We start from the raw sequence: 27,801 nt of genomic DNA on the forward strand, positions 1-27,801 counted from the left end.
ACAAATTGGAAGTACACCTTCTGGCTGGTTCACCAGAAACGTAGTCAGGGAGTTCAGGCACAAGAGCACCTAGCTCCAGGGGACCCAACAAAGGTGAGGTTTGGCTACCCATTACTGACAAGATCGCGATTCAAAGGAACTAGTGGAGGTGAAACAAATGGGAAAGTTATTCAGAGGCCGACACCAGAAATGCAGCAGACTCACATCAAAGACTCTCTCTAAAGTGCTGAAAATACTTCCAGGTTTCTGAAAGGAAAATGTGGGACAAAAAGAGGTAGGTATACACAGGTGGTCACTAAGGTCAGGTTGGTCATTGTCTTGGGCTTGAGGGTGGAGTCTTATTGGCTCAGGCAGTCCTTATTGCTAGAGGAGTAGATTCAGTTCCCATCAGGTGATACTTTGCTTTCAGGATCCTGAATTAAAAGATAAGCTGAGGGTGGGGAGGGGGCGCCTGGGTGGCTCGGCTGATTAAGCATCCTACTTCAGTTCAGGTCATGATCTCATGGTTCATGGCTTCATGCCCCACATTGGGTTCTGTGCTGACAGCTCAGAGCCTGGAGCCTGTTTGTGATTCTATGTCCCCTGCTATCCCTGCCCGTCCCCCACTTGCGCTCTGTCTCCCTCTGTCTCAAAAGTAAATAATCATAAAGAAGGAGAGAAGCTGGAAAGAAAAAGTAAATCAATTGGAAAGTTTAAGGTCAATATGGAGGTAGTTGAAATCTTCTTTCACCTGGGAGGAGTTGAGTTCAAGGTCTTTCTACACAGCCATCTTGAACCGAAACTAGAATAGGGGCCCTCTGAATCCTATTTTGATTGGGGAAAGTTTGGGGAAATTCAAGGTAAGAGACAATAAAAGCAAAGAATCTGTCAGTTTTGTGTACATATCGACATAAACACCAGTACCTCCCCTGATTACAAGCGTGGCATGTACAGAAAAAGGCATAGAAACGGCCTTCAGATTGGAAAAAGTAAAAATAAAAACTATCTCGATTCTTTTCTTTATTTAGTTTTCAATTTGTATTTTGGAAAGAGAGAATGAGCAGAGACGGGGAGAGAAAGAGACAGAGAGAAAGACAGAAAGAGAAGCTTAAGCAGGCTCCATGCTTAGCACAGAGCCCCAAACGGGGCTCAATCCCCTGACCACGGGACCATAACCTGAGCTGCTGAACCCAGCAGTCTGGTAGTCAACTGATGGAGCCATCAAGGTGCCCTGAAAACTGCCGCAACTCTTAAATCATGGGGTTATCAACATGAAACAAATTCTAAGGGGTATACATCAGTTTTCTAGAACTCAAACATAATTAAATAAGCCCCAGAATACACAGTCAATATATACAACTCAGTTTTATTTTTACACATAAGCAATGAACAATTAGAATATGAAATGCTTTTTTTTTTTTTTTTTTTTAAATTTTTTTTTCAACATTTTTTATTTATTTTTGGGACAGAGAGAGACAGAGCATGAACGGGGGAGGGGCAGAGAGAGAGGGAGACACAGAATCAGAAACAGGCTCCAGGCTCCGAGCCATCAGCCCAGAGCCTGACGCGGGGCTCGAACGCACGGACCGGGAGATCGTGACCTGACTGAAGTCGGACGCCTAACCGACTGCGCCACCCAGGCGCCCCAGAATATGAAATGCTTTTAACGAACCATGTAATATCACACCAAACATTGAAATACTTACATTTAAATCTAACTGCCATGCACAGGATCTGTATGCTAAAAGCCACAGAAGGCTGATTGGATCAATCAAGGAATATAAATAAATGGAGAGATATGCCATATCTACCCTTGGAAGCCTCGCTAGGAAGATGTCAATTATCAACTTGATGTAGAGATTCAACATAATCCCAGTCGAAATCCCAGGATTTTTTTTGTGGATATCAGCAAGCTGATTCTAAAATGTGTGTGAAAAGACAAAGGAACTAGAACAGCCAAACAGCTCTGAAAAATAACCAAGTGGGAGAACTCATGCTGCACACTTTTAAGACTCAGTATAAACCTCCCGTAATCAAGGCAGTGTGATATTGAAGAAAGATGGAGACACAGGTCAAGAGGTAGAACAGAGAATCCAGAAACTGTCCCCATACACAAGCATCTTCACCCAACTTCTGATAATGACATATAGCCAACCTAACAGAAAAAGGGATGTAGTGTTTAATCAAGTGTTACCGGAACAATTAAGTGTTCGTATGCAATAGTAATCAATGAACTAAGTAATTAATTGTTTAATTGATCGGTTCATTGATTAATTAAGAGAAGCCTTGACCTAAATCCATAACTTATAAAAAATTCACTCAAATGGATCAAAGATGTAAGTGTAAAGTACAAAATTATAAAACTTTCATGAGAAAGAAGTGCTGTTGGTTTTTTGAATCATTCAATCAATACTTTTGGAGCATTTAGAGTGAGACAACACAGTCTACACCCTGAGGATCCACTAGTGAACAAAGGGAGCAAGAATCACTGGGATCTTGGTGATTAATAGTCCAGTGGGGGAGACTGACAAAGATTATGGAAATAGAAACTATGGTAGAGAATAATGAATGGGGAAAAAAAGGAAATACATCTTGGAGGGGATACCAGAATTGGGGGAGGGGGTGTGAAATACTAGACAGGGTGAAATACTAGACACAGAGCGTCCTGCTAAAGAAGGTGTCAGTTGAATAAATACCTCAAGGAAAGGAGAGAACAACCTGCTGACAGGAAGGTGATCTAGGCAGAAGGACCCATGAATTCCCCAAGGCAGGAGTGTGAACGTGTGTACTGATGGGAAGCAAGGAGGCCAGTATAGACAGAGAAACGAGGATGAGAAGAAGGAGGAATAAAGAGGTGGAGGTTGTGGGTCAAGGAGGAGAAAAAGAGGATGAGGGAGAGAAGGATGTAAAGACTGCCAGCAATAGACAAGGTGAAGCCAAATCTGGTCATACCTCTTCCTCCGCCTCACATTACCCGCTGCAGTTCTTTTTATTTTTTAATTGACATTTACTAAACTGTGTCTAGACCATGAAAAGCTAATTCTCCTTGTAGCAACTAATTGAAGCAAGAAAATGGAACATGCTAAATGATCAATAGCAGTGTTTAAATAGGTTATGGCATGCCATGTGGCCTTTAAAATTCATAGCCCTGCAGAACATTTATGACTTAGCGAAATGCTTGTATCACTAGATGACCAGAAATGGGATTCACAGCTACATAGCTAATTTTGGTTAATGGATGTACATATACCTCTTCCCTGGCGATTATACCACAGTGTTAGAGGTGCTTACCTCCAGGGGCACCTGAATGGCTCAGTCGGTTAAGCATCTGGCTCTAGATTCCAGCTCCGTTATGATTCCACAGTGTGTGGGACCAAGCTGCATATTAGACTCTGCACTGACAGCGTGGAGCCTGCTTATGAATCTATCTCTGTCTCTCCTCCCATCGCTCACTCTTGCTCATCTCTCTCTCATTCTCTCTCTCTGCCAAAAATACATAAACATAAAAAAAGGTGTTTAGATATGCTTCTCTCCAGGTGTTTGACTTATGAACATTTTTCTTTCTTTTTTCTTTTTAATTTTTTAACTTTTCTGCAATAAACTTTAAGACTACCATAATCATAAAATAACGTTTCAAATAAATGATTCAGTCTAGTATCATTTAAATAAATAAAGTGTTTCAATTCATAAATTTATTAGGTACATTCAACATATCAAGGATAGTTTCAAATAGTCCACTGTTAACGTTGCTAAGGTCTAGATTACAATGGGAGTCTAGGGATATTTGGGTAGCTGAGTCAGCTGAGTGTCCAACCTCTGCTCAGGTCATGATCTCACAATCTGTGAATACAAGCACCACACCAGACTCAGTGCTATCAGCATAAAACTCACTTTGGATCATCTGTCCCCTCTGTTTGCCCGTTCTCTCTTTGTGCTCTCTCTGTCTCAAAATCAACATTAGTTTTTTTATTTTTTATTGTTTTAATTTTTTTAATGTTGATCTATATTTAAGAGAGAGAGAAAGTGTAAAAGCTGGGCCAGAGAGAGAGAGAGATAGAGAGAATCGAAATCCGATTCCGGGCTCAAACTGACAGACTGTGAGATCATGACCTGACCTGAAGTCAGATGCTTGACCAATTGAGCCACACAGGAGTCCATAAAAACTGTGAGTTTATAAGATACTACATTTGTTTGAAAATCATAGGGGCGCCTGGGTGGCGCAGTCGGTTAAGCGTCCGACTTCAGCCAGGTCACGATCTCGCGGTCCGTGAGTTCGAGCCCCGCGTCAGGCTCTGGGCTGATGGCTCAGAGCCTGGAGCCTGTTTCCGATTCTGTGTCTCCCTCTCTCTCTGCCCCTTCCCCCATTCATGCTCTGTCTCTTTCTGTCCCAAAAATAAATAAACGTTTAAAAAAAATCATATAATTGGCTTTACGCAATATGCTATTGGCTTTAGGAAAGACTTTAGTGAACAGAATCTCAACCCACTTACTCTAATAAATATATTAACTTCCAAAATATCATCTTCAGTGGGTCTGCTCCAGGACCACATCATATTAAACACGAACAAACAAGCAAGCAAGCAAACAAACAGACAGACAAAGAAACAAACAAAACAAGAACTAGTAGCAAATCATGACGCAAAATGATCCATCCCACTGTCAAATTCTGTTACTATTTTTTTGGCCAAAGAGCTTATTTCAAAGGATTCTATTGTTTTTAATGCAGATGAACTTCTGCCATTAGTTCAGCATATAGGTTTGAGGACATACTGAAAATGTAAAGGAAATACAGAATTTTATATTGTATAAACTTAGGCCTCTAACTTCCATGAAACTCCAAAAGGAGGACATTACCAGCACCATGAATTCTCTCCCTGTGATCACTCCCCATTCCTGCTCCATCTACCTTTCCCAACGTAATCCATATCCTGACTTTGAGCAACAGAGATTAAATTAGTCCATGTTTGAATTTTATAAAAATATAATGGAATAATATGCATTTCTTTAGATCTGGCTTCTTCCGTTCAACATTATAAGGCTCATCAATGTTGTTTTGCATAGGTGTAACTCAGGGATTGGTACTTCCACATTGTATTCCCTTACATGATTATTTAACAATTTGCTTATCCATTCCACTGTTGATTCACGTTTGGAATGTATGTTTCCATACTGTACTTATTATACGGAAGGCTGCTATGAACATTTCCCTTTTACTGTGCTCAGCATGAAGCGTATCTACTACAGCGTGTTAATGTTTAGTTAGCTGCCTTAGCCTTAAACCCTGGCTGTACATCAGAATCACCCTGATGTCTGGATGGCAGTTCCACAGATCATGCTAATTTGAGCTTGTTTTAAGAACCACTAGGGTAGTTGTTGAAATCCCCAGACAAAAGGAGGAGATGAATCCAGTTTAAGGAATTCTCAATGGGTTCCTCTTTCAGGACACTAAAATGCAATGTAAAAATTATTTTGTGGCCATATTGACATCACCTTTCTCCTCCTCCCCCTTCTTCTTCTTCTTCTTCTTCTTCTTCTTCTTCTTCTTCTTCTTCTTCTTCTTCTTCTTCTTCTTCTTCATCTTTTTCTTCTTTTCTTCTTTTTTCATAAAGCTCCTACACAATAAGACTACCTATAGGCTTTTAGAGACTCTGCATGGCTTCCATAATATGTTCAACTATCCCCAAATTCTCACAGGAAACGTCTTTAGACATTTTTTAAATATATGTGTTCCATGATATGGCACACTTGAGTGGGAGATTAGGGTATCAAATATCTAGACATACCCTAGTTTGGTATCCCAGCTCCATAAATACTGAGACTGGAAAAGGCAAGAGTTAATTTTCCATGGTCCAAATAAAGACAGAATTAAATGAGATCTCCTTAGTAGTACCTGTTACAATAGAAAATTTAGTTGGTGGTCTTTAATTTTCTAGTTTCCTGAAACTGCTTTTTGGATTCATGCCCAGAATCTGTCTTGATGAATATATGTCAGAGAATGAAAGCCAAAAACGAACAATGTGACCCTAGAAAGTACTGCAACAGTTAACATTGAGGTATCACAAAACTCTGAAAACACGTTCTTCAAGTTCAGTCTCCAATATGCACTGAGAGGTAGGAGAAAACGGAGGTCATAATATAACTCTTTTGTGAAACGTGAATATATGTGCAGTAACTTATTATTTTTGTGAAGTTAGGTAATTGCCTCTGGTTTGTGATGTAACGTTGTTTCAAGGTTGCACTTGAATCCGAAAATTCCTTCAGCAGACTCCCCTCCCACCTGATTTGACGTTGACTCAACCACTTCACCAAGAAAGATTTCTAAACTTTGACCATGTTTGACTGTTTATAAAAGTTTCTGGAAGCATTGAAGACCTCATCTTTGCCTTCAAGAAACTTACAATATTTGAGGGTAGAAAAAACCCAAACAGCATACAAACACAGTAAGACTTCAAGGTCAAGTTTCATGTATCAGGAGAATTCCACTGAGCTGAGTTGATCAGTAGAGGCATCGCAGAGGCATAGCACAAAGAATCTTAAAGGATGACCAAAGTTCTAGCTGGCAGGCAGAAAGGAGAAGGACAAAGGAGACAAAAGCAAATGTGTGTGAAAAAAAGGAGGGGCAGGCATTCCAAGAACAGTGAGAACAACCCTGTTGGAGTTTGAGGTTCTTCTACAACAGTGGCCATTAAGTATTTGTGATGATGACAAAGACTGGGTAGAAGATGAGGTACCTACGTAACCCATCAATTCCATAATCTTATGTCAGGAGGTCTTGTTGACAGCAAAGAATTGGAGACCATCAGTTAAAACCTCAAGATGGTAATAACGAAGCAATTTGGTAGAAACAAAACAACGGAAAGTTATAATTCTAAGCAAACTTCTGTAAGTGTGTGAATTAATACCCAATCAATAAGCAATTGAAACCCATGACCAACTTAAGACCCCTCTTGTGTTCCTCTGTTAATGGGGCATGGTCTTCAGTTGCTCAAGAGGGAAAGAGACTCCTTGTCAGTCGTCCCCTCCTCAACGTCTTTCCTGTGATCCATTCAGCAGCAGGGGTTCTCAACTCCACCTCCAACGTATGCCAAGCCAGCTAGTTTCTCACCACCTTCTGCCTACTCTCCGTTTTCGTTCTTAGCCTCATGCTGCCTTTCCCTTCCCACCAAAATCCCAGTTCATTCTTTTCACTGCATCAGGAATGCAATCCAAAAATCCTGAATCTGAGCAGTTCATTCCTCTGCTTAAAACAACCCTCTAATCTCCACTGTACTCAAAATGACACATAGAATCTGTAACGTGACCACCAGACGTTCGCAGTCCTGCCTCGTCACCCCTCTAATGCCATCTTTCCTCATTCTCCTTTCATTAGGTGATTGGGACTGTCTCTTCTCCTGGTTTCTCAAATTAGGCCCACGTAGGTTCCACTCAGGATGCATTTTGTGTTCACTAGTTTCCTTACTGTTCTTGCTACGGGTCCAAGTTTGAATAAAGGACTTTTCTCCCCAAGAAACCTTTGTTGGCCTATCCTCTAATCGAGATTTTGTGCCCTGTGTCATTCCTTCTCATAACATTTAGTCTTTTATTTAACAGCATTTGCCACAAGTTGTAATTACACATGTACCTTTTGTAGCTAAGGTTTGAAACATCCTGAATATATGGAGCGTGCATGTTTGATTATCACTGTGTACTTGAACCTAATAGCACCTGACACCTAAGGTGCTCAACATGTATATCCACAGTGCCTGAAATAGGGGACTTTTAAGTATCTCCTGGTATGCTGGACTGCAATATACATTCAAGTCTTCAATAATCTCTACCACCAAATTTAGTATTCATATACAAAAAAGGGAAGGGTCACCTCCTCAAGAATAGGAAAAACAGTTTGCCTTGTTGATAGCTTCTATGGTGTAGCTTACATTTTGACCTACGAAAGACCCCACCCTGGAGATACAGTTTGCATGGATGTAGTGACAACTATGTGGAAATCAAAACAAAATAGAGTGTTTATTGAGTGTAATGTTCCAGATTTTTTCCACACATTTTACAGCATTACCAATAATCTCACAACCATACTGAACATAGGCGGTATACTTCCCCTTTACAAATTGGAAAAGCAAACTCTGAGGTATCATTTGCCTATAATCTAAGATCTGGCTGGTCAAAGAAATCGATGGGGCCAGGTAACTTAAAAAATCCACAATTATGTCCAAGGTAACCTCTGGGAAATCAGAAAATGAGCGGCTTTCATAAGTGCAGCTGCCCAGAGCCTTTTGGTGGAGCCGTTTGTGTGGAGCCCGGGGTTTGGCGCCATCACATCTCCAGGATGTGATCTCCAGGTTACCAGGAGAAACCCCCATTGTTGGGAAGGGCAAGAACATCCATCCATGGCAACTTAAGGTGTTTTAACCCCTGTCAAGATAGTGCAAACCTCCACTTTGGCTTTCAAAGATGACATGAGACTGAACGCGGAAAACCCAAAAGACTCCATGAAAACGCTGGCAGATCGGATACATGAATTGACCAAACTCACAGGATACAAAATCAGTGTAAAGAAACTGGTTGCATTTCTATACACCAATAAGGAAGCAACAGAAAGAGAAGTCAAGTTATCAATGCCAATTACAATTTCACCAAGAACCATAAAATACCTAGCAAGAAACCTAACCAAAGATGGAAAAGATCTGTACGGTGAAAAGTATAGAAAATGTATGAAGCGAAATGATGAAGACACAACAATATCAGAAAAAACAAACGAACAAACAAACACACACAGACACACAAACAAACAATCCATGCCTATAGAGTGGAAGAATGAATAGTGTTAAAATGTCAATACTACCCAAAGCAATCTACACATTTAATGCAATACCAATCAAAATTGTACCAACATTCTTCTCCAGACTAGAGTAAGCAATCTGAAAAGTGGCACGGAACAACCAAAGACCTTGAATACTCAAACTTATGTTGAAAAAAGAAAGCCAAAGTGGGAGGCAGCCCAGACTTCCCCTTTTCTATGAAGCTGTAATCATCAAGATAGTATGACATTGGCACAAAAGCAGGCACATTAAACAATGAAACAGAGTAGAGAACCCAGAAGGGGCCCCACAAATGTATGGTGAACTAATCTTTGACAAAGATGGAAAGAGTATCCAATGGATAGAAGACAGTCTCTTGACAAGTGGTGCTGGGAGAACGGAACAGCAACATGATGAAGAATCATCTAGATGACTCTCTTACAACGTGCACAAAAATAAATGCAAAATGGATGAAAGACTTAAATGTAGACAGGAAACCATCAAAACACTAGAGGAGAAAAGAGGGAAAAAAAACCATTTCTTCCTTGAATGTCTCAAAAGACAAGGGAATGAGAAGCTAAAATGAATTATCAGGACCTGGTCAAGATAAAAATCTTCTGCACTGCAAAGGAAACAATCAGCCAAATTAAAAGGCAACCAATGGAAGGAGTGAAGATATTTGCGAATGCCATATTGGAAAAGGGTTAGTATACAAAATTATCAAGAACTTACCCAAGTCACACCTGGAAAATGTAATACAGTGAAAAAATGGGCAGAAGACATGAATAGACACTTTTCCAAAGGAGACATCCAGATGGCCCACAGACACATGAAAAGATGCTCAACATCACTCTTCATCAGGAAAATACAAATCAAAGCCACACTGAGATACCACCTCACACTAGTCAGTGTGGCTAAAATGAGCAACTCAGGAAACCACAGATGCTGGCAAACATATGAAGAAGGAGTAACTCTCTATCACTGTTGGTGGGAAAGGAAACTGGTGCACCACTGTAAGCATGAAACCTACGGACATCACAATGACTCTGAACGCATATCTTTCCCTAATAACACTGACTTTCAAAGGAATAAATGCTCCAACCAAACAACGTAGCGTATCAGAATGGATGGAAAAAACAAAAACAAAAAACAAAACAAGACCCATCTCTTTGCTGTCTACCAGAGACTGATTTTAGACATGGGGACACCTTCAGATTGAAAGGGAGGGGATGGAGAACTATCTATCATGCTACTGGAGGTCAAAAGAAACCTGGAGTAGCCAACTTATATCATACAAAGTAGAGTTTAAATTAAAGGCTGTACCAAGAGATGACGAAGAGCTTTCTATATTAATTTCAGGGTCTCTCCATCAGGAAGAGCTAAACATTTTAAATGTCTACACACCAAGTTTGGAGACACACAAATATAAAAAACAATTAATTATAAACATACAGAACCTTGTTGAATTCTTGTTGAAAAGAATGTGGTAATTGCAGAGACATTAAATTAACCATAGAAAAAAGGATGCAAAATCTCCAAAAGCATGGAGGTTAAGAAACATCCCACTAACGAATAAATGGGTCAACCAGGCAATTTGAGAAGAAATTAAAAGATATAAGGAAACAAATGAAAATGAAATACAACAATGCAAACCCTACGGGATGCAGCAAGGGCTGTCCTGACAGGGAACAACAAAACAAAACAAAACAAAACAAAACAAAACAACAACGTCAGCGACAACAACAAACATTGCTATCCAGGCCTATCTCAAGAAACAAGAAAAATCCCCAATACAAAATCTAGCAGAACACCTAAAGGAACTAGAAGCAGAACAGCGAGGCACCCCAAACCGAGAAGAAGGAGAGAAATACTAAAGATCAGAGCAGAAATAAACAATATGGAGTCTAAAGGAAAACAGTAGAACACATCAATGAAACCAAGAGTTGTGTTTTTGAGAAAATACACAAAAGTGATAAACGTCTACCCTGGCTTCTCAAAAAGAAAAGATAGGGGACCCAAATAGGTAAAATCACGAATAAAAATGGAATTATTACAACGAATCCCTCAGAAATTCAAGCAATGATCAGGAAACACTGTAAAATCTTCTATGCCAACAAACCTGACAACCTGGAAGAAATGGACAAATGCCTCCATACCCACACACTTCCAAAACTGAAACGGGAAGAAATAGAAAATGTGAACGCACCCATACCAAGTGAGGAAATTGAATCAGTTATCAAAAATCTCCCAATATATAAGAGTCCTGGACCAGGTGGCTTCCCTGGCGAATTCTAGCAGACATTTAAAGCAGAGATAATAGCTATCCTTCCCAAGCTGTTCCAAAAAATGGAAATGGAAGGAAAACGTCCAGACTCATTTTATGAAGCCAGCATTACTTTGATTCCCAAGCCAGACAGAGACACAGAGAAAAAGGAGAATTACAGGCCAATATCCCTGATGAATAGGGGTGCAAAAATTCTCAACAAGATACTAGCAAATCACATTCAATAGCATATAGAAAGTATTCAACACGACCAAGCGGGATTCATTCCTGGCCTGTAGGGCTAGTGCAATATTCACAAATCAATCAATGTGCTACATCACATTAATAAAAGAAAAGATAAGAACCATAGTACACTGTCAATAGCTGCAGAAAAAGTATTTGAGAAAATACAGCGTCCTTACTTAATACGAACCCTCAAGAAAGTTGGGATAGAAGGAACATAATTTAAACATCATAAAAGCCATTTATGAGAAGCCCACAGTAAATATCGTCCTCAATAGGGAAAAACGGAGACCATTCCCCCTGAGATCAGGAACAAGACAGAGATGTCCAATATCACCCCCGTTGTTGAACATAGTGTTGGAAGTCTTAGCATCAGTAATCAGACAGTAAATGGAATTAAAGGTGCCATCATTTGCAACGATGAATTCAAACTTCCACATTTTACAGATGACATGACACTATACGTGGAAAATCCGACAGACTCCACCAAAAGTCCTCTAGCACTGATACATGAATTTAGCAATGTTGCAGGGTACAAAAGCAATGTACAGAAATTGGTTGCGTTTTATACACCAATAATGAAGCAACAGAAAGAGAAATAAAGAAACGGATCCAATTTACAATGCACCAAGAGTCAAAAAATACCTAGGAATAAACCTAACCAAAGATGTAAAAGATCTGTATGCTGAAAACTATAGAAAGCTTGTGAAGGACATTGAAGAAGATACAGAGAAAGTGAAAAACATCCCACGCTCGTGGATTGGAAGAACAAATATTGATGACATGTCAATACGACCCAACGCAGTCCTCATATTATATGCAGCCCCAATCACATTGCACCAGCATTCTTCTCCAAGCTGGAACAAGCAATCATAAAATGTGTATGGAAACACAAAAGACCCTGAATAGCCAAAGTAATACTGAAGAAGAAAACCAAAGTGAGAGGCACCACAATGCCAGACTTTAGCCACTACTGCAAAGCTATAACCATCAAGACAGCATGGTATTGGCACAGAAACAAATACATAGACTTAATGGCATAGAATAGAGACCCCAGAACTGGACCCATATACGTATGGCCAACTAATCTTTGACAGAGCAGGAAAGAATATCCAATGGAAAAAAAGACAGTCTCTTTAACAAATGGTACTGAGAGAAGTGGACAGCAACATGCAGAAGAATGAAATTAGACCACTTTCTTACACCACTCACAAAAATAAACTCACAATGGATGAAGGACGTGAATGTGAAACAGGAAACCATCAAACCCTTGAGGAGAAAGCAGGAAAAATCGTCTCTGACCTCAGCATCAGCAAGTTCTTAGTTGACACATCTCCAAAGGCAAGGGAACTAAAAGCAAAATTGAATCATTGGGACATCCTTGAAACAAAAATCTTCTCCACAGTGAAGGAAACAATCAACACAACTAAAAGGCAACTGACCAAATGGGAAAAGATGTGTGCAAAAGTCATACTGAATAATTGGCTACTATCCAAAACCTATAAAAAGAACTCACCAACTCCACACCCGGGAAACAAAGAATCCAGGGAAGAAACGGGCAGAAGACTTGAACAGACACTGTTCTAAAAAAGACATCCAGATTGTCAAGAGACACATGAAAAGATGCTCAACAGCACTCCTCGTCGGGGAAATCCAAATCCAAACCGCACTGAGATACCACCTCATGCCAGTCAGAGTGGCTACAATGAGCAAATTAGAAGACTATAGATGCTGGTTGGGATGTGGAGAAACAGAAACCCTCTTGCACTGTTGGTGGGAATGCAACCTGGTGCAGCCGCTCTGGAAAACAGTGTGGAGGTTGCTGAAATCATTAAAAATAGATCTACCTGAAGACCCAGCAATAGCACTGCTAGGAATTTACCCAAGGGGTACAGGAGTGCTGAGACATAGGGGCACATGTACCCCAATGTTTATAGCACTACTTTCAACAACAGCCAAACTATGGCAAGAGCCTAGCTGTCCAGCAACTGACAAGCGGATAAAGAAGTTGTGGTTTATGTATATACAATGGAATACTACTTGGCCATGAGAAAGAATGAAACCTGGCCATTTGTGGCAACGTGGATGGAACTGGGGGGTATGATGCTACGTGAAATAAGTGAGGCAGAGAAAGACAGATACCATATGTTTTCATCCATGTGTGGATCCTGAGAAACTTAGCAGAAGACCATGGGCGAGGTGATGGGGGGAAACAGTTATAGAGAGGGAGGGAGGCAAACCATAAGAGACTCTTCAATACTGATAACAGACCGAGGGTTGACGTGGGGTTGGGGAGAGGGGAAAGTGGGTGACGGGCATTGAGGAGGGCCCCTGTTGGGATAAACACTGGGTGTTGCGTGGAAACCAATTTGAAAATAAATTACATTTAATGAAAAAGGAAATCCAGGGGTTGCTCTTACTGAATATGAGGATAGCTTTCCATTTTCAGCACTTTATGAGCGTGAGGTAGTAGTAGCTTAAGCTGCGTAGATGAAACTTTTGTTTGTGTGTTTAAGAGAAGGAGTTGAATAAAGACAGAGGCCTGTCACATGTATCACGTTGACCTTGGCAAGTTTCTCTTCTGCTTGTTACCATGACTTACCACTTTTAGTGATTCACATAGTTTGGAGTCATCCTTTCATGCTGAAGTGGATTTCAATCGATCATGGTAGGTGGTCCTTGTAGTATTTTGTGAATGAATTGTGTATGTGGTGATGACGGATGGACTATGCTGGTTGTTTTCAAAAGCACTTACACGGACGGTGTAACACGTTTTCTACCCTTGGAATCCCATACGGTCTCTTACTACCTTGTCTATGACTTACCTGAAATATCATGAATTGGTAGGTAGTGAATAGGTTTTAGTGGCACTGAATGCCCTACTGGCCACTCACAGAAAATTCGTTGACGCTTTGCTCTTAAGCACACAACGACTCGGTCTTCCCTAAGCTGCATGAAAGTGCGCATGGATACTAACTAGGCGAACTGTTTGCTGCTGCTGTGAAGAACAGCTTCGTGAACTGTGAGCTGTAGCAACACACGTATGGAACCCTAAGCAAGGCACAGTATATCGGTGTTCTTTGAAAGGGTAGGGTAGTTATTTCAATTTGGCTTTCAGTGCGTTGCATGACAAGGCACTTAATTAGCTAAAACCCTCTTAGAGTCATGTTTGATTGCAAGTTGTGTGTACTCTCCACCGCTAAGTGTCATTTCATGTTAGATGGAATTAATGGAGGATGAAGCACCCGTGCATTCACCTCTAGGACAACACTCTTGAACTCGTGAACAATTATGGGCCTTCTCAGGTAAGATTGCGTGCAGGTCTTTCTCAAGGGCATAATCTGAAACACAGCCAAACCTAAGGCAGCTTTGGGCAGCCCACCGTGATAAGATATGCAGACATTGTGACCTCACAAAGCGCCTGGTCTCCTAGCAACTGCGGTGTAACTCTCACAGCCTGCCTCCTGATTTGGCTTCATGGTAGGAAATTCATTAGGGTCCTGAGGCGGCCGCGAGACCTGGCAAGCGCAGCGGCCCCTAGCGGCCTCACATCCTGAGCAGCATGAAGAGGCGGAGGCGCTGGCCCAGGGCGGCCTTGGCCCCAGCAGCCATAGGAGGAGCCTCTAGCGCTGCAGGAGGGGCCATGCGGAGGCATCAGCCCCCGAGGCCCGCCTCCAGACGGGCCCGCCAGCTGCCAGGCGGAGGCGCCACGGAGCCCGGACGGTGGCGGTCGGCCAGAGGAAGGTGCCGCCCCCGCCGCCACCATCCCGGGAGGATAGCAGCCCCCGTAAGCACGCGGCACCCGGGCCGTGCTCCAGGGGCCGCACCCTGGAGGAGAGTGGAAGGGCGGCCACCCCGACGTTGACCACCTTCCCCACCATCCGCGTACTAGGCGCCGTGTGGGTCGAGAGCAGCCTGCCAGAAGCGCTACGCCAGGCGCGCCAAGTCCTGGGAGTGAACCTGGAACCCGTGGTGAGACTCCGCCTCTTCCCAGTGCCTGGGCGGGAGATGCGGGCCACCGCCGCGCGACTTCTCAGCCCCGGGACGGGTTGTGCCTGGAGGGATGAACTAGGGACAGCCGGGACCGCGTCTCCTAGTGCACTTTACAGGAGAAGAAGCACCAGACGGTCCCGGCCCGCGCCCCCGGGATGCGGCGCTGCCTTCTGGGACTCCGGGGCAGCTGTGCCCTCTGCTGCCTCCCAGCACCAGGTCTGCGGAGGGAGGAGACCCCTGGACCGCAGGGGAGGTCCCCTTTCTTCCTAACCCCAGATTGAGATGTCTCCAGGACTGTAGGGGCAGATCCATGTTCTCTCTTGTTCCCTCATTGGTCTGAAGTCTTCAGAAGAAGCTATTCCACCCCCACTCACTCCAAAGGAAGTTGGTTCCATGCTTGTGTAATAAAGCTAGAATTTCCTTGCTGTTCACCCACCTCTGGCTCCTCCCGCCTCATTTTCTTTCTTTGTCTCCTTTTTTGACTGCCACTCTTTCTGGACGAAAGATTGAATATGTGTGGAAAGTTGTTGCAATAGTTGGTATTCTCAATACCAATGGCAATAGTGGGTATTCTGAGTCCCACACCTTTCCGAGTTAACTGGATTCCAACGCTTTGACCAAGGATATTTTCGAAGAATTTCTAAGAAATTCAAGCGTATCACTGTTAATAATGTAAGGATTTGTATGGCTTTGAATGTCATGGGCTCGGTGATTACAAACCAAAAGATCCAAAGTTCAACTGTGTACACATTCTTAAGACGTTTCTAAAGATTTTATATTGAAATGTAATGTTTATGTTTACTGAGCTCCTAAAGGAAATGGTAGACACTCGGGAAGTTTTGTTGAGTAAAATTAACTTGGGAAATTCTTTATAAGTTGGTAAAATTGAAAGTGCATTGAGAAACCACACGGTTTCTATTAAAAACCAATGAGTGATTTTCAATAACTAACTAACTAACTAACTAACTAACTAAATAAATAAATAAATAAATAAATAAATAAATAAATAACTGGTGCTGGTTATGGACATGGATGGAATCCACTCGGAAATGACTTGGCTTTGTACCAATCTCACATACTGATCTGGGAATCTTTCCAGGATAATTTATTTTAAAATGGAAATCACATAGAATAAATGAGTAGGGGTAAGTGTGGTGACTAAAGCTGCATACATAATAGCCGTTGGAATTCTCTGAAGTATTACTGATCTAGAGCGGTGGTACATTTTTTTTGGCACCAAATAACTGGTTGAGGTTATCTTTGGGCAAAATAGATTTTCCTCACTTGTTTTTGTCGTTGTTGTTGGATAACAGGAAATATCCACATTACCAAGCATCACTCTTATAAATATCATGGCAGTTGGTTAACAGTTTTGCTCCAGGACTTTCCTTTATTATCTTATGTCCATGCACAGTTAGGTTGGCACGTATTGGTCTTTTGCTTGGCAATCAAAGACCAGAGGGATCAAACAGGAGAGCCACACAGAGTACTTTTCACTTTCATGAACGTGTTTATATCCTGTTGCCCAGCATGGAATTCTTGATTATCCAAGTGACCTCAGTTATTGGTGGCAGCAAGACTTAGTGATTTTTAGTCAGTGGTGCCGCAGCCAGATTTTACTGCGATAAAATCGGAAGGGCCAAGGAGTGAGTTTGTACCACTATTCTTTCAAGTTTAAGTGTTCTGCAATAGAACCATCCATCCCAGGCTGAAACATGACCTATTAAATCTTCAAGATTACGGTTTCTCTCTGCTTGGCAGCTTTTTAGGGCAATAATGAGAGTTGTGATTTTTTTAAATTTTCTTTTAATGTTTATTTATTTTTGAGACAGAGAGAGACAGAGCATGAATGGCGGAGGGTCAGAGAGAGAGAGAGAGACACAGAATCTGAAGCAGGCTCCAGGCTCCGAGCTGTCAGCACAGAGCCCGACGTGGGGCTCAAACCCACGGACCGTGAGATCATGACCTGAGCCAAAGTCGGACGCTTAACCGACTGAGCCACCCAGGCACCCCAATAGTTGTGATTTTGACTCTTGGGCTTGTAGAGTTCAAATGGCATAGCTTCCTAATATACAGTTTCCAGTAAGCCTCATATTCTTTTTTTCAATACTCAGTGATAATGTGTTGTTACAAATACTGCCACATGAGTAAATAAAAGTGAATAATTATATAAAAGATGCAGAGGGTTAAATTATACTCGTGTCATAGGAAGCTTATATAAATTTTCGTTACTAGCTTCCATTGCCAATGGTATTTGAAATACACAAGTTTTTCTCCCCCACCCTTCCCAAATGAACTGTTTTAGCTAATTAGCCCCTGAGGAAAAGATACATATTTGTACAACTTCCCTATTGTATGTAATTGCATAATAATTAAAAATGAATCCAATGACCATATTAGAATGTAATTTCAACATATAGCTTATCGAGGTAGCTTCCCAGAGGGTTTTGAAATTAGATGTAGCTGGGAGGATAACTTAGCTCAGTACAGCTTTGAAACACAACCATTGACACCATGCAGTTATTTGTACTTAACTGAGAATCTTAGTTTTTCCCTGCTATACCTTCTTATTTTATTGCACTTGAACTTGCATTCATGCTTTGGGTTATCTGGGCTATCTGATTTCGGTTTGGATCTGAATGTCCATCCTAAATTCAATATGTTGTTTAGCTGGTCCCGTAAAAAATATTGCCATTTCTAGTTTAAAAAATAGGATGTAAAAAAAAGAAAAGTCTTTGTTTTTGCCAAGTGTTCTTTAGCAAAACCTTGCTGAAGTTTTGTTTTACAACTTATATAATGTGAAGAAACAACTAATATAGTTGATTCATATATTAATAGGAAAATGAAAGTATTTTATATATCCTTTTGGGCAGACCGTGAAAAGGAACTTGACACGGTGGCATTTCTGGTGAGGCATTCATTTACTGTCTTCTAAAATGAGTCTGTGGTTAGGTTGTACAGATTTTTGAAATAAATCCCATAGTCTTGATTCATTCTCATACCTTTATATCTCATATGGCACAAGGAGGAGGGAGTTTATGACCTTGCTATGCTTGAGTGCCTATATGTGGTGACTGGCACCTCACATAAGCTTTTGAATTCCTGATGTCATTTTTATCCCCCTTCTACTTGTCACCCAGAAACTTACTTTTCCTTACAGAACCAGTAATGTTATAATTGTGGAGAGCAAGCTTCATTGTTGTTTACTGTCACTGTTGTGCTGTGTGTTTTGCCCAAGTTTGAGGACACAATTGTTCCAGTATAATTTAAACCAGTGGCTGACACATAATGATTTGCTGTGTGGAAGCAATACTACTATTGTTCTGAACACTGTTGAATAAAAATGCATGAAACATATTTGGATACAAAAAAATCTGAGCAATTTTGAACTCATAGTTTTTTGGTGTTCCAAGGATTGCCACGGAGCTCTTAAAATGAGTGTTTTTAGTGCATATATAATTTATATATATAATATTTATATTATTTAGTGCGTATATATATTATATACTGGATATATATATGTGTATATATGTATACATATATGTATACACATATACATATATGTATATATGTGTGTATATATATATATACACACACAGACACACACACACACACACTTATATATATATATAAGTATATATATATATATATATAATTTGCTTTATTGGTGTGTTTAAAATATTTTTGGTAGATTGTCATGTCTTATGGGAATTAGAACTCAGTTGTTTGTCATGGAACTGAATTGTGTTCTTGGACAGTTTAATGTGCACCTATGATTAAGATTTACAATCTGGTTGTACTTTTCTTTTTAATGTATTAACTGTAAATACGTGTTAGAGAATATGCAGTGTCTGGCTCTTCTAATGATGTTGGAAAGTTTTTGAAATGTAATCTTATGTTTGCGTGTGAATTGCAAACAATGTGAGAAATTTTTATTTCTTTTGTTAACATCAACATCCTGGAAGCCTGGAGATATGGTTTTTGTGCTATTTTGGGAGTCAACAGTATGTCAATATCAAGTCTGATGTTCTAGCGAATCTCTGAGACAATGCTTCATGCCAGAGTCCAAACCATGACCCAGTTTGCCACCATAAAGACTTTAAAACTGCATCAAAGTTCATTTGAGTCCTGACTCCAACCCCCTTCTAGCAGTGATAGAAAGCCTAACACTCACGTATTTTTATATTATAAAAGAACGTAAGTGTGCTGCATAAGAGTAGCAGCAGTAAAGGCTGTCCTAGAGAATAAAGTAAAGCCAGAATTTTCAATACAGCCTAGCGGGTAGACATAGAGTGCTAGCAAGGGCAGGATTCATAGTATTATGTGCCCTGGATTTGTCTTTGTGTGTGAGTTCCTATCAATAATTGGAGGCAGCAGCGTCCTAACTGTGGATCACATTGACTGCGGTGGGATGAAAGATTGACCACTGGAAACCTTTAGAACTGCACGTAAGTTACAGAAATGCTCTGTGCTTTAGCTTCCTGAAGAATCACATGTGGTTAGTAAAATAAACTATTGGACTTCTGAAAGGATTAAAAAAGGATGGTAATGGGTGAACACATAGAAAATGCTTCATAAATGCTATTAATTGGAGGCATGTGGGCTGAAAATATATATATATGCTGAGAGGTACTTGCGAGTTTCACATCCTGAAAATAGAGTGCGGTCTGAGAAAGCCAAAAGACAAATGGTGAGAAGGTAATGTAGGAGTGGGTTTAGTTGACGAAAGAAACGGCAGGAGGTGAGGTTAATTAAGTTGATTCATTAGGTAGTTTTCACTGTTGGAGGTTTTCTAGACTTCCTTAGATATTTAGGGTCTTTTTGTCCTTTGTTCTGAAATATATTTAAAACATATTGTTATGTATATTAAACTATCTGAGAATTTATACACATAATAAGAGTTACCAATCACGAACTTGCCAAATGTCAACACGAAATTTTCATTTTGGGTAAGCTCGGTAATGTTTGCTTTCAATCCGTGTGAGTTTACATGTAGAAAACTAAATTTGAAGCAATATGTGTGAGTTTCGTACTTCCTGTGTTAAGGGAGACAAGTAAGTGCAGTAGTTTGATCTGAAATAGCAGAACGTTGTTACCATAGGGAAAAGATAGCCTCACAGTTGAAGCATGGACACACTCATCTGTAGATTTGGGTCTAATGACTGTGACTTAGCTCTCATTCCACTGCCACCTGCAGAAGGAATAACAACATATTCTAGGTTGGGGAGCAAGTCAAAGTTACAGTAGCTGAAATTAACAATAAAAGATTTTCCCTAGATGGAATTTATCCGGTGGTAAGAAGATCAAAACGGAGCCTGGCTGCAGATTTTACAAGAGCAATGACTTCTCGTCAGCACTCCCTTGTCTTGGCAATGTCACCTTACACAGAAATTTAGAACATGCGGAACATATCCAGAGCCCAAAAGGAAAGCAGTGCTCAGAACAAGATGGGACAGTATGGCTCCCAAGCAAAAATGAATAAATATTCTAGGGGACTCATAACTGAACTTCTCTTACTTTGAAAGGTATTCATAGAAATGTTAATGTTGAGATTTTTCCAACTACTGAAAAAAGTTATGTATATATATATACATACACACACATATATACATATATATACACATATGTACACATATGTATATGTACATATACAAATATATACATATATATGTATATATACATATACACATATACATATACACATATGAATATATACATATATACATACACATATACGTATATGTATATATACATATATATACATATATATATATTTCTCTCTTCTAGGATGTTTTAAAGTACATATTCTTTAAATGTTTAGTAGAGACAGTAGAGAAAAAAGGGTGTGATTTAGGGGTCTGCACTCAGATTAAACTAAGATTACTGAAGTATAGTATACATTCAAAAGGACATATATTATTTTTTTCATGTTTGTTTATTTTTGAGAGAGAGACACCGTGTGAACAGCGGAGGGCCAGATAGGAAGCCACAGGATCGAAGCAGGCTCCAGGCTCTGAGCTGTCAGCACAGAACCTGATGTGGTGCTCAAACTCACAAACCGTGAGATCATGACCTGAGCCAAAGTTGGACACTTAACAACTGAGCCACCCAGGCACCCAAAAAGGACATGTATGATTAAAAGTATTCTGAGCACAGCTTGATGAAGTAAAGTTCAATATACTTGTGGAACCTGCACTCAGTAAACAAGGTACCAGTACCCCAAGGGACCACCTGTGCCTCTTTCAGTCATGGTCTATCTCTCCTTTGGGACAGGAATTATTCTGACTTCTTACAGAATATACAACTTTTGCTTGTTTTGGGACGATAGAGAAATGGAATTGTGTGTCCTACACCTAGCTTCTTTCACTCAAACTTATGTTAGTGATATTCATGTTATTGTATGTATAGATCCTTTATGCTTATTGGTGTATAGAGTTTCATTATATGAATAGTTTACAATATTTCGGCAACTCTTGGTGGACATGTAGGTATGTTCTGGCTTAGGTTAATTATTAATGAAACTTCATGAATATTATAGGGCAGGTTTGGTGAACATGTTTGAGAATAGTATTTATTTATCTAGGAGGGAATTTGCTGGGCCACATGTCATCCAACTTCTCAGCTTTGGTAAGATTCCTCCAAACTGTTCCCAAAATGGTTATACCAATTTACATGAACTTCTTTCTATAGTAGTGCCTGCGTAGTGTCTGTGAGCTCTGAATACTTGATAGCCTTGCCAACACTTGCTAATATGGTCTTTTTCATGTTATCTATTCTGGCAGGTGTATAGATTTTTTTTTTATTTGAGAAATTTCAATCTAGGTATTGTATACAAATAGTTAAAAAAAAAAAACCCACAACATCCAAATTGCAGATTAGGACTTGCAGTAAAAAAAAACAAAAGCTTTGTTTCCCCCACGAACACCTCTTCCCCAGAGGCAACACTTTCTTTTGTATTTGTTTTTTCTTTTTTTTTTAAATCAGCGTTTTTTTTAAACACGCCATTTTGTATGAACAATTTTAGATTTAGAGAAAATTGCACACAAAATACAGTTTCCTCACCCCCACTAGTTTCTATAGTACCTTGCACTCACGTGGATACGTTAATTATAAGTGGTGGATGAGCCATCATTGATTGGCCCATTATCATTAGACACATTATCATTACTAACAGTTAGGGTTTATTTTGTGTTATATAGATTCATAAGTTTTGAGAAATGTAAAATGGTATGTACCTACTATTGCAGCATCATACAGAATAGTTCCACCACCCTAAAGTGCCCTGTGCTCCACCTATTACCACTATCTCTCTCCCCCTAAACCCTAATAGCCACTGGTCTTTTTCCTTTCTCCGAAGGTGTTTTGTTGTTGCTTCTGTTGTTGTTGTTGTTGTTGTTGTTGTCGTTTTCTTTTGTTTTGTTTTGTTTTGTTTTTCCAGAATATTATCATAGTTGGAAACGTAAAGCGTATGGCTTTTTCGGATTGGATCCCTTCACTTAGTAATCCACATTTAAGTTTCCTCCATGGCTTTTAAGTAGCTCCCTTTCTCCCTCTTTCCTTCCCTCCTCTTCTGTCTCTCTGCCTTCCTTTCACTAAGGGTGTTTATTTTTTAAAACAGCGTTTGGTTTCCAGAAGAAGACTGGAAAGTGCAGAGTTCCCCTGTTCTCCCTCCTACCCCCCAAAACATAGTGTTCCCTATTGTAAACTTCTTGTGTCAGTGTAGTGCATTTGTTACAACGGAGGAGCCAATATGGAAACTATTATTAACGAAAGTCCCAAGTTTACCTTAGCATTCACTGTGGTGTGCAGTTCTGTGAGTTATGACAAATGCACAATGCCATGCTTCAAAGCATTTCACTGTCTTCCAAGATGTTTCACTGTCGGAAGTATTCCCTGTGCTTCATCTATTATTCATCTCTCCCTTCCCCCCTGAGTTCCTGGCAACCACAGGTCTCTTTACTGCCTCCATTATTTGAGACAACACTTTTAACTGTTCAAGGTTTATATTCTTTTCTTAGGTATCTTCATGAATATAAGTAATATAGCATAGTGCTGCTTATTGATTTGTCAGTTTTAAGCACCGTCTACTGACTTCCTATGTGAAGATGATGTATACGTCGCTTAAGCCACCTGTCTTCTCTCTCCTCACCTTCCGATATATTCCTGAACTTCTATCTTTATCCTGTTTCAGTCAGGTCCAGCCAGCCGGTGAGTCACTATCGGTATTTTAAAGAGTTACACACGTGATGGGAAATCCCAGAAGCCAAACAAAGGATGGCGAAGCAATCAGGAATTAGTATCGTCAGAAAGCTGTTTCCACCCCCAGGGCTAGAGAAACTCAGAACCATACCTAGCAGGAACTGAGAACATCAGAGAAGAGGCTCTTGGAAAGAAGATGGAATTTGGAGGAGATAAAATCACTGGTAGCAAGTGGAGCGGGAGAGAGAAAAACCTCTGGGCTAATACCTTCCTCCCTTTCTCCCATCAAACACCCATTGGTCAAACCCCTCTGGAAGCCAGTTGGCAAGGAACCAGGAAACACAGTCTGTAGGAGAAGTGCAGGAACTGGATCTGAGGGCAAAAAGACATAATGGATGAAGTTACATATATGGACCAGTTAGGGTTCTCCAGACACTTAGTATCAATAGGAATTGGTTCACAGGATGACGGAGGCTGAGAAGGGCAGAGCCAGGAGATCCAGTAGTTTAGTTCCAGGCAGACTCCGAAAGCCTAAGAATCAGGAGAGCTGATGATGTATGTTCCATTCCAAGTCTGAGTCTGAAGTCAGGAGACCACTATCGCAGCTTGAAGACACTCAGATACACAACAGTGGATTCTCTCTTACTCTGCTTTTTGTTCCATTCAGGTCTTCAATCGATTAGTTGAGGCCACCCAGTGTTTGGCAAGGCAATATGTTTTGCTTAGTCCACTGATATACAGATGTTCATTGTACTAAGAAATGTCCTCACAGACTCACTAGAAATAATGTGTAACCATATATCTGGGTACCCTGTGGCTTAGCCCAGTTAAAACATGAAATTAACCATCACAAGATATAATTTTATGCATATATGTAATGTATGTATGTATGTATGTATGTATGTATGTATGTATGTATGCATGCATGCATGTGTGAATGAATATATGTTATTTGAGAGAGAGAGGGAGAGAGAGAGAGAGAGAGAGAGAGAGAGAGAGAGAGAGAGAGAGAGAGAGAGAGAGAGAGAGAACATATGCTCAAGCAGGATAGGGGCAGAGAGAGAGAATTCTGAGAATTCTGTCAGTGCAGAACCTAATCCGCATCTTAGTCTTATGAACAGTGAGATCATAATCTGAGCCAAAATCAAGAGTTGGATTCTGAACTCACCAAGCCACTCAGGTACCCCACAAGATGCAATTTTAAAATAGAGACCTATTTCTCTTACCTGTACTATCATTTTTCATTCCTTACATTGTAAGATAAATGTCTTCCTCACACTTGCTGCACTTTTTCTCAGTCTCCCATCAGCTTTGGACTTCTGTTTGTCATTGTTGTTAACATTGGTATTATGCTCTGCAATCAAGTCTCTTTAGATTGTTCAAGGTTGATTCTAAAACTTGAAAACAAATAAATGGTTTAAAATATTGGGATTATTAAATAATATGCAAACATCAGAATTACTACCCTTTTCTGGGATCAAGGTGAAATGTGTTCTTTTTCTTTGTATTCCATCAGTGCTTTAAACCACGCCATGTTTCACTTGGCTCATTCAGAGTAAGACCATCTTATGGATATTTTCTGGTTCTCCTTAGTTTTCTAATTGCACTTCTTTGTTTTATTGCACTCTTTCAGTGTTTTCAAATCATGCCACTTATGACATCTTCCTGTTAACCTCTTAGAGGTCACTTACTGGAGCCTTCTCTTTTCCTGCCTCATTTAGTTGGTGACTCAGTAGGTCTGCTTCACAGCTTCCTTCCTGTGATTTTCCACTGCTACCGGTCCCCGTTTGTTTCCATGGTTTCATGGTAATATGGCTATCTGGGAAGTTAGGGAGCATTTAAAAGCCTGGACTCTTGAGCCCGACAGCCTGGGGTTAGACTTTACTTGTTCCACTTACCAACTGTGTAAGTTGGATGTTGGATGAGTTCTTTGGCTTCTTTATAACCCTATTTCCTCCTCTAGAAGATAATAATGGTAATTGTATATACTTTATAAGTTTGTTATGTGGTTAATATGTAATAACATGTGAAAATAACCCATAACAGTGTCTGGCACAAAAATAAACACTGTTAATGTTGGCTATTATTAAGTATAATTTTTCTTTATTTTTTTCTCTCCTTGTTTTGCTGGAGTACACCTTCAGATAACTTCCTAATGCAGAATGAATAGAATCAAATGTACTGAGTCTTTGCACGTCTGAAGATATCTTGAGTCCACTCTCAAATTGAATTGATAATTTTGATAGGTGTACAATTCTAGCTTCTGTTTTTATTTCATTTATTTTCAATTTTTAAAGTTTACCTCCAAATTACTTAGCATGTATTGCAACAATGATTTCAGGAGTAGATTCCTCAGTGCCCCTTACCCATTTAGCCCATTCCCCCTCCCACAACCCCCCCAGTGACCCTCGGTTTGTTCTACATATTTATGAGTCTCTTCTGTTTTGCCCCTCCCTGATTTTATATTATTTTTGTTTCTCTTCCCTTATGTTCATCTCTTCCACTCATAGAATTCCAGCGTCTAATGGCCAGTTGCCCCTTCCATCGATTATCTCCTGATCACAACACAATTGGAGCTACAATATCTGCTCTCTAGAGGTGTTTTTGACTCATCATCACTTTCACCTTCTTGTATTTTTCAAAATCATTCAGTACGTCTGGCGTATGCTTAAGGAAAAGGGAATGGAGGTCCACCTTTTGAAGGGCTTAAAAGAGAATTTATGAACATATTTTAGACTGCCAAAGCCTATCTGCTGGTCTCCTGTTATTCACTTTTATCCTGCATGAAAAATATCCTCACCCTACCCCAAGAATCCTCCCTCTTAAAGACCCAGCCCTTGTAACATCAGCTCAAAGTCCAGGATATTTTTATCTAAATTAGGTCCAGGTGTGAATGAGTCTCCTTGTGTGCACTGGTCCTTGATTACACTTTCAATCTGAAGACCTATGAATGAAGACCTATGAATTAAGCATACCACCAACACGGGCACGTGATAACTAGAAAACACACACACACACAATCACACACACACACACACAAAATCACACACACACACACACACACACACACACACACACAGAAAAAACAAACAAACCAACAAAACACAAACATTTCTGTTCCAAAAGAAAGGAAGGAGGTTATCATGTGTCACTGGTCCATAACAATTCTGAAGTTCATCTGGCCCAGGTAGGCAGTCCTTTCATTGGGTCTTAAGGCCTGGGAATGATTTTCCATGGCTCTAGCTCCTCCGGGGTTCTGGCTTTCAACCTCCAAGTCATTCTTCCCTTCTCATGAAAGGTAGCCTGTGTCTACAGCCTTATGGTTGTCTCGGCCTACTTACTGGTTGTAGGAGTTTGTGGGTCCAAAGCCTTCTTTCATTTTACTCTCGGGATTAAGTAAACCCTTCTCTACCATGGACTTTTTCAAACCTTTATAAGGAAAAACACTCCTAAACTTCAAGTTGTATTGTAACAGAGAGAACCCTGTGCCTCACAGTTTAGTCTGCGAGGGTATGCTATGAGAGAGAACACCGGTATTCTCCAAGACCCTTCTTCGTTTAGGACACTTTTCTAGCATCTTTTCCCCAACGTCATCTGCTGAGTGAGGTTGGTAATAATTTCACCTTCAATAAGAGTGACATTATTGATGTTATCTGTGCTAACAAAACATGAAATTGTATTTGAATGGCATTGAGTAAGGGCAAGTAGTATCGTTTAGGGACGTGTTCAGCTGTCACAGAAAGGCTGCCACCAGTGGCATGAACAAAGAGAGTTTTACTCACAAAGAGGCTGTACGCTGTGCCCCATTAAGGCAGCAATGTCATCTGCAGCAGGCTGCATGGAATGGCAGAGCTGCCAATTTCTTTATGACCCACTACAAAATTTTGGGAAAAAAGGTAGCAGCCGTTAATATAATATTACCAACATTTTTACCACTTACCATCTTCAAGATGCATCACATGGGTGAGCATTTCAAGCTCACAGCACATCTGTGAGGGAGAATTGTTGATGTCTTTTGGAGGTCATTCATTTTCTTCTTAAGTCAAAACTTAGCTGTCATATTTCTAGGACATGTGGCTTCACCAAATCCCCTCCTAGGTTTCCTTTGGTTATCAATGCATCAAGCAAACTCATAGGAATTCTAGAAGTTAATACTTGTGAGTCATGGAGAAACCAGTTCTGCCTTATCAAATCACATTAAATACTCATGCCATTCAGTGTACTCTCAGATGAACCATTGGAAGGTGCTCCTGTATTAGCGTTGCATTTCTGTTGGCAAGAACCTTCCCTCCTAGAGGCACTGTAACTTTCATATCTATTAGTAATTGC

General features: G+C 40.3%; 1 pseudogene; it reads left to right on the top strand.

Annotated features, from left to right (window-relative positions):
- Positions 1–14,715: 14,715 nt before the first annotated feature.
- LOC131503522 (uncharacterized) lies at positions 14,716–15,590 on the top strand (annotated as a pseudogene).
- Positions 15,591–27,801: the final 12,211 nt, after the last annotated feature.

The sequence above is a fragment of the Neofelis nebulosa genome, chromosome Y, assembly GCF_028018385.1.
Source record: "Neofelis nebulosa isolate mNeoNeb1 chromosome Y, mNeoNeb1.pri, whole genome shotgun sequence".
In the NCBI taxonomy this organism is placed as follows: Eukaryota; Metazoa; Chordata; class Mammalia; order Carnivora; family Felidae; genus Neofelis; species Neofelis nebulosa.